Source organism: Astatotilapia calliptera, chromosome 3 (genome assembly GCF_900246225.1).
Source record: "Astatotilapia calliptera chromosome 3, fAstCal1.2, whole genome shotgun sequence".
Lineage (NCBI taxonomy): Eukaryota > Metazoa > Chordata > Actinopteri > Cichliformes > Cichlidae > Astatotilapia > Astatotilapia calliptera.
The window spans coordinates 7,517,445-7,526,656 of NC_039304.1; the positions used below are offsets into that span (position 1 = coordinate 7,517,445).

Genomic DNA, 9,212 nt, shown 5'->3' on the forward strand with positions numbered 1-9,212 from the left:
TACTGGTTGAAAGTGGCACAATGCTCTTTATAAACTTAATTATTTTATGCACGCTTTCATGGTCTATAAATGTTTAACTGAGATGAAAATCAAAGCGTGAGTTTAAAGATGTGTGTGGTCAGACCCATGATTACTAAAAATTGACTGCATGTACATGTCACCATTGTGTTGTCACCAATGGTGACCACTAGTTTCTGGACTCAGTAAAAGATTTTGGTCACAGTCATGTTGTTTTAATTCTAGCTGGATGTTACTGTATTTAAAAGAGAGGCTGGAGTTCTGAGTTCATCAGCTAATATTCTGAAGCTCGGTAAGCATGCTGCATGAAGACATGTTGGAATGTAGACATGTAAATATGCTGACTGACAATTAAAAGAACAACAACTTCGAGTTAAAGCCCTGAAATAATTCTAATAATTGAGTTACTAACAAAAAAAAATCACTCACAGCTCTTACAAAGGGCAAGAACCAGCCTACTCCTACTCCTACTGGCATTTCCAAGCCCAGACTGGTAGGATTGAGTCAGAATGCTTTACCAAATCATATTTGCAGCTCAGTTTCAGTATTAGATATTTGGGTCTAAGTTAACAACAATAACCACCTCTAGTGCGGTTGGCCAACAGGCTGCAAGTGGAAACTGTGCTACAGTTGGCCAAAGACAAAAGAAGAAGAAAGGGGGGTGTCCTGCTAGGAGGCAATGGGAGAGAAGAAAAGGGAGGAGTGTGGAGGTGAGAGTAAGAGTTTAACACCTGATCCCTGTTTCAATCCAGGGACAATAAACTGGACTGGGCTAAAAACACCTCAGCACTTTACAGGAAAGGCCAGGGCCGACTCTATTTTCTGAGGTCCTTCAACATCTGCCAGACAATGCTCAGGATTACGAGCTGGACTCTCTTAGGGTGGTGATGGAGAGGCGAATGTTATCCAGGATATAGACAATGTTGGATAATTCCTTCCACCCACTCCATGATGTGCTGGCTAGCCACAGGAGCACGTTCAGTGAGAGGCTAAGATTACCAAAAAGCACCACTGAACGACACAGGAAATCATTCCTGCCTGTGGCCATCTCCATGTACAACTCCTCCATCTAACATGTACTGCAATAGCTACACCTTTTTTGCACATGCTCTTCTTTCTTATTCAGATATTTATTAGTAAGTGACTTATTCATATATTGTATATATTGTGCTATTTCTTATTTCTTGTATTGTCTGTTTTTGTTACTGTTTGTACTGGAACATTGTAACCAGCATAATTTCCCCTAGGGATCAATAAAGTATTCTGATTCTGATTTAAATGTAGGGCCTATGACCGGTAAAAGGAGAGATTCAGCTCATGTAATGGTGAGCAGGAAGGTAAATGGGCTTAGCAGCACTTGTCTACTCTCCTGGAGTACTCAAATCGCTTAATACACCACACCACTTCCCTCTATGATTTTTAAGTGCTTATTAACTAACATTCACACATAGAACAACTTATGGTTATGCCAGGGATTGAACTACCAACCTACCAATCAGTAGATGATCTGCTCTGCCTCCTGAGCTACAGGCACCCATCAGTAAGCTGCATGTGCATGAGACCAGGTGTGAAGTAAGGCCAGGAACACTGGAGGTGGGTTCAATCTGTTCTACAGCCTAGATATAAAGAGAAATGGAGTAATGGTAATGTTTAAGGAAGAATATGTGACTAGTGTTGTGGAGAGTGTCAGACAGGATCATGAGTTTGAAAAGGGTTGATGTTGAATATTGTCAGTGTGTCCCACAGGTTAGATGCCAATTCTCGTGATCATCTAAAAGAAATTGAATTGAATTGAATAACATTGAAAAAAAGGTATCTATGCTTTAATCACATGCAAACTGGAAACTGCTGCTTTTGTATATATGTTGGCTTGGGCAAGGCATTATCAGGATTGCTGCACCATCTCCTGACTGGTAGACAAAAACATTGTTGGCAATGTTACACTGGCTGCCTTATGAAGTTATTTTCAAAAACTCCTACTTGTGAATAATAATTCAAAAGTCAGTTCATCAGCTTTTTAAGTTTGCCTCATAGCTGTGTCTTACTGTGAACAGCAGAAGTTGTATATGTTAATTTATTGTCTTTATTGATTTTATAGCTTGTTGTGTAGTTATTGCTGTCTTTTTCTATGGATTGTACAATACAATAATAATGTCCATCTATAGCTTAACTAACAGAGCTCACTGCTAAATGGAGTCATAGGTTCCACACAATAAAGGGCGGTACCTAAGATGGGGATGCCACACCCCCACACAGGCACCTCCCACAGTAGACCAGAGAGTGCAGTTGGGGTCACAACATGTGTTCGGAGAACCTGAGTTGTTATTTCAGTTGTGTGTCTGTCACCTCAAGCTAGTCTGGCACTAATAATGTACTGTGACAAAGAGTACTGCTGCTCACTCACGTTTTATGTTATGAAGCTGTTTTTAATCTCTAAAACTCTATCAGTGAATCCATTTGAAAACAGTGAAACTAGCTCGTGGTTAAAGTCACACCTTTGTTCATTCCTCTGTTGCAGGCAAAAAAAGGAGAATGAAAGCAACGCATTTCTGTGAAAACAGCAAAGCATTTATTGCGTGTGGTTTTAAAGGCTAGTGTCTGTGTGGTTTTCAGTTCATCAGATACACAGTGCTGTCACCGCAGTGGAAAATAACAGGGGGGGATGCATGAGATTTGTTGCACCCCAGAATGTGCACAAGAACATGGTCAAGCAAGAAAGCTGCCCATATACACACTGACTGTGTCAGGGTGTGATAGAGGTGCAATTAACATTTACAAAGTAATATGAATTTAGATGGCGTCCATTTAGTACCACTTATGTGGTAGTAATGTTGTATTAAATCTGCGGTTTCATCATTTACGTCAGTAAGGAGAAAACTGTTGCTAGATTTTCTTTGTTTCTTAATCATCTGTAGTCTCAAAATCAGCAAATTTTTACTGTTCCAGAGATTTTATTCGTGACTCATACACTGCTTTTCATCAAAGTTGCAGGATCAAAAAATATATTTTCAATTACATTTCATTATAAAACATATTACTGTCTTGGAGTATTTTTCTAAAGTCTGTGAAAGTACAAAGCCTGACGTTATCTAGCTCAAGCTTCAATGCCGTTTCTTAAACTTTGCTGTGAACCATTACTGACTGTACAGGCCTTGTGAGTTCAGCTGTGCTCAGACCACACTGTGAAGTCTCTTCCTGTCAAGTGATCAGTATCTCGCTCATGCCTCCTTCCCCCTGAAGACGACCTGACTCTCCCTATGAGTAACTTTATATGCCCATATTTTATTTGATATGAAGACAAATTAAGGCAGAAAAACAGACATAAAAATGTTTAGTCAAAGGTTATAAAGACTAAACCACTAAACATGTTTTCCCATCATGAACACAGACAATCAGCTCTATGCACTGGCAGCATAAACAACATGAGTTTCCACTTGTGTCTCTATTGCAGGCCTTCTGCTTCTTGGTGTTTGTGGGTGGAGTCTCAACACTGCTGAGTTCAGGTAAACGGAGTCCACATTCTGTAGGTGAAAACATTTACAGTCACAGACCTAAAAAAACTCAATCAGTCAATACTTTCAATATTCTTGACTGTGTCAGTCTGATAGCATATGAAAGATAACTGGACTTGGCTTCAAAAAGGTAGGGTGAGAACCAGTTGATGTTAGATTTCAGATGCTTGTGATTTAGAAAGCATCTGAAATCTACCACAGGTGTCAGCGGTCAAAAGGCTAGGTAGAACCTGACCAGGCTTTCATTATGTAGAAGTGGCCCAGCCGGGCAGGGGAATCAAACCTCACATTCGAACTGCAAAAGTTTAACCATGATACATGAGGTTACTCAGTGTGACTGTATTGCAGTCTAATGAAGACAATGCAGAAACATATATTAGTCTGTGCCCAGATCAAAATCAAATGCCATCCATCCATCCATTCGCTTCCGCTTATCCTTTCCAGGGTCGCGGGGGGCGCCGGAGCCTATTCCAGCTGTCATAGGGCGAAAGGCGGGGTACACCCTGGACAGGTCGCCAGTCTGTCGCAGGGCTCAAAATCAAATTAATTTCATTAATTCAATATTCTCTGTGATAAATAGATTAATCAGTCTGATTGGAGTCACTGCGATACCAGCAGTGTAAAACGAACTATATGCATTACATCATCATGTAATCACTCGATTGATGCATAAATTCAATGAATATCATTTGTTTCTGTGATGTTAGCAAGAAACTGCTGCATGTGTAACATGAAAATATGTTGCAATGAATGATGTCTGAAAAAGATTTAGTGACAATGTGGTGCTTGTAACCTTTGACAGAAACTCTGCTTTTATATTTTTCCTCAATAAGGGGAGAGATTTTCTTCCTTGCTTGAAGGCCGAGGTTTTTCTTAGATTAATCACACATTTAATTCTCCTGTTAAATCGTAAACCTTTTAAAATTGCAATAAAGAATGATTTACCTCACCGCTTTGCTCTGGCTGCTGTCTTGGAGCTAAATGCCAAATATAAAAGTGTGATTAGTTTATTACCAACACAGTACTTTTATTAGGACTTGTTAATCAGCTTGTAAGAGTAGGTGAAACAAATTATAGCCACATTTACCTGTTTGAGGTTTCCTGACTTTTAAAACCAGAACAATGACCACTATACTTAGTAAACCAATCAGACCAGCCAGGATGATGCTCAATGGTTGGGTCGTTCTGTTGAACTCTTCTAAAAAATGAATTAGATTAACTGTGTGATTAGTGTGGTTAAGACATATTATACAAGATAGTACTGCACAGTGAAGATTAAAATCTTTCCACTCATCATGGAATCTCACCTTCAGTCTTAAAATCCTCTCCTTCACTGGTTTCACCACCTGTGACCATGATTGTTGTATTATTTTACAATTTGCTGTTTGTAGTTACTGTGTTTCCACATGACATGATGAGAAACACTAAAGTTGCAAAGAAAGGTTTTTAACCTAAACTCACCTTGAATTCTCAACTCTACCCTAGTGGAAATAATTATATAATAGTCCAAGAAAAATCCACAGAAATACAGGCCAGCATCAGACAGATCCACTGGCTTTATTTGAAGAAAGACGGCGACGTTGTTGGAAGTCATATTGAATTTTCCATTTTGAAATCCATCACAGAATAAAGCTTGTCCATTGGAGCCATACATAGAGGCAATGCAGCTCAACGTAGCTCGGTTGACCACTCTGAACCACTCTGTATGTGTTGAACTTCTGGAAATGTTGGAGCACTGCAGTGTGACTTCTTCACCAGACTGAACCTCCACGGTCTGAAATTCAGAACCAGAGACAGAGAGCCAGCCTGAAACAAACAGCAAAGACAAAATTAAGATCCAACTCAAAGTGTACGGTACAACAGACGCTGTAAGAGGGCAACAACGTTTCATTTCATATATTTACTTAACTATTTTGTAACAATCAAATTTTAAATCGAATGGGTCCTCATGGCATTACTTGGAGCTGAGAGTAATAAACTGCCAGTCAGTCTGTAGATACTTACTGAATTTACAGAAAAATAAAGCTGTTATAAAGTTGAAGCTCGTCATCATGTGTTAAATCTTGTCACTGCTTGGACTGTTAGTAAACCACACACCTCTTAAAAAGGGGTTTAGAGGGGCGGGGTATTTTTTTTTTTATCTGTCCAATGACCTGCCAATACAATACAGTATATTTGCATATATTTTAGCTCTTGTCAAATTCAAATGTAGAGGTTATTTATTTCGAACATAGCTTAACAATGAGTCACATATACAGAAAAAGACCAACTCCTCAGAAGCCCTTGGAGTTTTAATGCCTGGCGTGGTATATACAAGAAAACCACTAAGAGCTAGAAGAAGGGGGTCTGCGTTTGTTTTTTTCATTTTACAGAATAGAACTCGTAGCTTAGACTTGTTAATAAGACTACCTCTTGTGCTGTTGGCCAACAGGGTACAGTTGGCTGAAGACAGAAGAAGAAAGGAGGAAGGCATGCTAGGAGTCAGCAAGAAAAAAGGAACTTTAAATATAGGGACTTAGACTGGTAAATGAGATAGCTGGGTGATATGATGGAGAGATGGAACGTAGGTAGTCTGTCAAAGAGACCAGGTGGAAGGTAAGCAATGCCAGGAGCACTGAGTTCAACCTGCTCTACCATATCCTAGATAGGAAGAGATATCATTTAATGGTAATCTTTAAGGAAGAAGAATATGTTAATAGTGTTGTGGAGGTGACAAAAGTGTCAGACAGGTATATGAGTTTGAAGCTGGAAGTTGAAGGGGTGCTTTCAGTGTGCATGGCCCAAAAGATGGATGTCAATAGGAAGAGAGAGAGGAATTATGGAGTTACATGGACAGGTGAGCAGAACGGAGTTCTAAGGTGTTGGGTAGGTATAGTGTTAAGGAAAGAAATGCAGACTGCCAGAGAGCAGTGGATTTTTCAAAGGGATAAAAAAAAGCTGTGGTGATGACATACACAAAGAGGGAGGAACATAAGATGATGCATAAGTTTGGAACAATGTGCACACATCTAGACTGGTAAAGAGAGAAGTTGCAAAGGAAAAGGCAAATGATGATTTGTATGTGAGGCTGTACACTAAGGAAACCACAAAGGCTTGTATTGGCTGCCAAGGCAAAGATCTTGAGGTGGAAAGGACCCAGCCAACATGCACACCTGGGATTTGCTCGGGGTGGATGGGTACCATGTGGGCACTGGCTCAAAATGGGTTTTTTGTATGGGTTCCACTTGGGTTCCTCACATTAAACCAATATGGACAATCCAAAGTGGGCACATATAGTAGGTCCTTGCTGGGTCAAAGATGGGAAATACTTAACTTGGTTGGAAATGGGAAAGACACATTCACGGACTCACTTGGGTCAGTTGGGGCCCATTCAGTTTCAGATTTTCCCAACATAACACCAATATGAGCTTTTAAAATTGGGGCCATTATGGAACCCGTGTACAATCCCACTTAAAACCCAATTTTTAGCTGTTGTGGTACCCAAATGGGACCCACACAAATTTGAAAGATGGGGCCCGGATGGGTTTTTGTGTACTTTGCCCAGTTGGGGCTCATTTAGTGACCAAATTTTCTCAACATAACACTTATATGGACATTTAACATGGGGCCATTACAGATCCGTGGTCCTTCCTGTATGGGTTCATTTTTCAGCCCATTTCTAAACCATATGGGCCCCACATGTAAATGTTGGCTAGAGACGTTCAGCAGGTTAGGGTGATTTAGGATAGAGACGTAAATGTCATGTACGGCTTTAAATACTTATTATACACAAAAAATATTGAACACTTTGAGGCAAGTTAGTTGCATCAAGAAGCCCTTTTTGTTGAAGACTCATTTCTTCTGTTTATTAGCTAGGTTACAAAATTGTCTTTTGTTTGCCTTTGGTTCACATTTTGTGATATTGCAAAATGTGAGCTTGCTCCTGAGGAAAGACATTGAGACATTTTCATTATGTGTCAGAAATGTTGAGCAGAAATGTTGAGCAAAAATGAGACTAAAAGCCTGAAATACTCAAATTACATCATCTACTTAAAAAAATAGATGATGCATATTTTTGCAGACAGAAACACAAAAGTAAAGATACAAAGACTTTAGTGCAAATTTTATTATTTTTATTTTTTGCCAGCCAGTTTTTGCCATGTCATCCACAAAACATCCACAAAACTACATCAGCAGGTTACTATCATATAGCATGAGCTCCACTTATTGAGTCTGTCTGGCGGCAGCATACACAACATGTGTCTCCAGCTCTGTCTGTGCCACAGACCTGCAGCTGCTTTTGCCCTTCATCTGTATATTCATCCCCGTGTACTTCAGATTTTCTGAGCTCACTTTCTGAAAATCAAATAGTTACACAGCTGAGTTTACAACACATATGTGAAATGTTTATTGACTTGTGGTTTGTACCAAAAAATATTTTGCATTAAATGGGATTTTTTGATTTTAATTCCATAATACCTTATCTATACCAGCTGGGCAGCACAGTATTAAACAAAATTTAATTAAGAATCCAAGTTAAGTTAAAATATTATCATATCCAATGAACTAAAAGAAATGAGGAGAATCTTAATGACATAAGTCCTACTGATGTTACAGTACTAAAATGTTTCCCTGCTGTGAGTAATAACGTTTTGCCTGATTCGGATAATATTTGGGATATTTGTTTTCAACTCATAACATTAAGCTTGTAAATTCTAATTTAAGACAATTTTTTTTTACCTTGTTTCTCTCTGGTTTAGGTTCTGCAGATAAGGAGCAAATATAAACATATGATTAGCTCTTTAATACCACCATACTTTCCTTTGAATTTCAAATCAACTTATAAGAGGAGGCACAAAAATTACAGCAAATTTTACCTGTTTGAAGTTTCCAGATTTTTAGAACCAGAACAATGACCACCACAGTGAGTAAACCCGTCACACCACTCAGGATGATGCTCATCACATGTGTATTACCAGGCTCTTCTGTAAAAGAGACTATAATAGAACATCACTCTAATTCAATCTGTTTGATTTACACGTAATATTAATAATAATAATGATCACAATGAAAAACAAAATGTTACGAGTCAGAAAAGTAATTTTACTTTCCGTCTTAAAACCCTCTTCTTCATTGGTTTCACCGCCTGTAAAGAAACATGGCTATTATAATATTTTGTGATTTCCTTTTTGTCTGTGAGCTGATTTTGGATTTCATATGAACATAAAACTAACCTGGAAGACAAAAGTCCTCCCTACAAGCTTACCTTGAATTCTTAACTCGACTGCATTGGAAATGACCGTATGCTTATTCACGTAACATCCACAGAAATACAGCCCGACATCAGATAAATCCACTTGTGTGATTTTAAGAAACACAGAGGTGTTGTTGGAACTCATATTGAATTTTCCATTTCGAAATCCATCACAGAATGAAGCTTTGCCCTGAGATCCATACATAGCAGCAATACAGCTGGGCTTAGTTCTGTTGATAACTTTGAACCAGTCTGTCTGTGTTGGATGACTCGAAATGTTGGAGCACTTCAACGTGACTTCTTCATCAAGTTGGACCTCCACAGTCTGAAACTCAGAACCTGAGACAGAGATCCAGCCTGGAATGAAAGAACATGATGTTTATGTCTGAGCCTACAGTGTTACAGGACAACAACATCCATTATATCTGTTTAATGACTTCACTTATTCC

The 9,212-nt window shown here is 38.9% G+C and overlaps 1 long non-coding RNA gene across 1 annotated transcript; it reads right to left on the reverse strand.

Moving 5' to 3' along the window:
* Positions 1-7,804: 7,804 nt before the first annotated feature.
* On the reverse strand, positions 7,805-8,473 carry LOC113011850 (uncharacterized). Its single transcript, XR_003270619.1, has 3 exons — positions 8,387-8,473; positions 8,250-8,272; positions 7,805-7,865 (listed from the first exon to the last, which is right to left on the reverse strand). It is a non-coding gene; the product is annotated as an uncharacterized LOC113011850 (long non-coding RNA).
* Between the last annotated feature and the right edge of the window lie 739 nt (positions 8,474-9,212).